The 2,941-nt window shown below is 37.9% G+C and overlaps 1 pseudogene; it reads right to left on the bottom strand.

Annotated features, from left to right (window-relative positions):
• Window positions 1-530: 530 nt before the first annotated feature.
• Window positions 531-963, bottom strand: LOC105983085 (annotated as a pseudogene).
• Between the last annotated feature and the right edge of the window lie 1,978 nt (window positions 964-2,941).

Here is a 2,941-nt window from a genome sequence, read left to right as displayed (position 1 = left end):
TTTTTTCTTTTTGCTTATGTGGTGCTGAGGAATCGAACCCAGGGCCTCAGGCATGCGAGGCAAGTGCTCTACCACCGAGCCACCTTCCCAGCCCCTAGAAACCCCTAATCTAAAAATGTGAATTGGAGCTAGGAGACTGCCTGCTCTAGTGGGAGGCTATTAGTCCAGCTTCTGATGCATGGTTGCAAACTCAGGGTTGTTGTTGTTTTGTAAAAAACCCATCACTTTATTCAATATTATAGTTTGAGAAGTGGAGTACTTTTTCCCTTAAGAAATGAAAAACTAAGAAAATGCCACTTGACATGGTTGGGATATCAGAATAGTCAGCAATGAAAAAATACCACTATAAACTTGTCTCTGATACCAAAAAATTCTAGTCTGGGCTTTAATGGGCTTCCCAGTTTTTCATTCAGGCTTATTTTCCTGCTGTTCTTTGTTCTTTTCCACATTTCATAGAGGATTGGTACAAACTTTCAAATTTCATTCACAGGAGTAAGTCCAGAGTTCACTGATTTCCTCTCAAAAGACCCTCTATCCCATCAGATAACCTGGCAGTTTCATTCTTATGAATACTAGAGCCATGAAAAAGCTCAACAGGACACAGACAAATCCAATGAATAACAGAAGAAATCTATTGAGTTTGGTGCATTGGATTGGTCCAGGATTATAAAACCTAAAGTGCCCATTGTAAACAGGAAGCTGGATGTGAGGCCTTCCATAATGTATTTACTCTGTAGACCAAGAAGGCTACTGGCCTCTGGTGTCCATGTTCATCAGTCATAGAGCCAATACTTGGAGGTCCAACAATAAGATCATACATTATTCCTCCGGTAATGAGGAAGTAGACATGACCACTAGTGCATACACCATCATGGCCAACCGCATGTGCACCCAGGGCAGCTTCTTCAGCTTCAGGTTGGGACATTCGAGCACCAAGAACAGGACCTGGTACAGGGTTTCCATGTTGGTGGCAGCAGGACCAGCTGGAGGTCATTGCTTCTTGACCTTGAGCATCACCACGGACCAAGTAGTCTGAGAAGTCTTCTCATGCAAAGCAGAGGCCAAGTACAGAACACATGTGAAGTGGTTGAAAAGGAGAAAGATGTCATAACACAGATGAAAATCACAGAAAAGACAATCAGAAACAAATAGACTTAAAATGGATAATCTTAAAAAATTTCTTGGGGGTTGGAGGTGTGGCTCAGATGGTAGAGGAATGGCTAATGAGCAAGGACTTCAGAATTTGCTGAATTTGCATCTCAGTCTTAGAATAAAAAAGGAAGATATGTTTCTTTGTTAAAATTGAAAAAAAAAGTCCTCCAAAGGACAGCTAGACAAAAAACTAGACACAGATGAATAGATTGGTTAAATTGGAAGGTATATCACAGTAATCACCTAAAACACAATACAGAATGATAAAAGGGTGGGGGAAGACTACAAAATCAATAAAAGACATGAAAGATAAAATGAGAAAGTCTAACACGTAGCTCAATGGAGTCCCCGAAGGACAGAATACAGAGCACGAAGAAGAGAAAATGTTTGAAACACACTAGATGATTACTGTTCCAGAACTTACAGGAAAATATGAAGAACTGATGGCAAAAGTAGGAAACATGACATTTTCTAATAGAATAAAGAAAAGAAACTCACTCTTCAACTTATAATATAGGCCATCAGAAACCTCCTTACAAACAAATACCAAAGTTTTCCAAGGAGTTCTACAGACTTTCATTATTCCACCAGGCCAGAGTAACTGAGGAGAGCACAGAAGGGAATGGTAGGCTAATTCAAGCTACTTGCCAGTCACCCTACATGAGATTTATTAAGTAATAGTATGTGAAATGATAGAACATTAATTCTTGAAATTCAACAGCAATTTAGTTTAAGAAAGTCTAAAGTTTCATTACTCACACTAATAAAAGAACAAGCATATGATTACCTCAGTAGAGGCCAAAAAAGTTATTTGAAAAATTAAATCTCAGATTTTTATTAAAGCAAACAAAACCTAGAATTAAAAGGGGAATACCATAACCTGCTAACATAAATCACGTTATCAACCTATATTATATATTATTTTAAAGTTGGGAGTGTTGGATACTCATTTTTGACTAGAATAAAGTAAGAATGTCCTCTATTATTGACTATATGTGGTTTCGTTGTCTTGCCAAAACAATAAGACAAGAAAAAGAAATGAAAGATGTAACAATTGAAAAGGAAGAAACAATGTTTTCATTATTTAGTTTTTTCATAAAAAACCTGTAATAACATAAAGATACAGCACTAGAAATAAAATATTTTATTATTCATTAAGATTATTATATACTGAAACAGAATTAAAAAGCATAATAGTAAGAGTCAAGATAACCTTCAATTGCAACCAAGAAATACAAGATACTTAGGAATGAATCACATGAAAAGATTAGCTGAGCACTGACTCTTATGTCTATAATCCCAGCTACTTTGGAGGCTGAGGCAGGAGGATTGTTATTCAAAGCTAGCCCGGGCAAAATAGCCAGACCCTGTCTATCAAAAGGTATATGAGAGCCAGGCACCGGTGGCTCACACCTGCAATCCTAGCTACTCAGGAGGCTGAAATCTGAGGATCACGGTTCAAAGCCAGTCTGGGCACAAAAGTCTGTGAGACTCTTACCTCCAATAAACCACTAGAAAACTGGAAGTGGCTCTGTGGCTCAAGTAGTAGGGCGCTCACCTTGAGCTGAAAAGTACAACAGCAGCACCCAAGCACAGAGTTCAAGCCCCACCACTGACAAAAAACAAAAAACAAAAAACAAAAACCACGGTATATTAGATCTGTGCAGAAAATCACAAAATTTTGGTACAACAGTCTTGAAGGAGACCTAATTGAAAGGTACACTGTGCTTATGAAGAAGTCACTGTTATAAAGATACTAATTTGTTGACAAATTGGTCTGTTGATGCAA

This window comes from Dipodomys ordii, unplaced genomic scaffold, assembly GCF_000151885.1.
Source record: "Dipodomys ordii isolate 6190 unplaced genomic scaffold, Dord_2.0 Scaffold18, whole genome shotgun sequence".
In the NCBI taxonomy this organism is placed as follows: domain Eukaryota; kingdom Metazoa; phylum Chordata; class Mammalia; order Rodentia; family Heteromyidae; genus Dipodomys; species Dipodomys ordii.
Note: the sequence above shows the minus strand (reverse complement) of the source record. Positions and strands in the feature narration are given on the sequence as shown.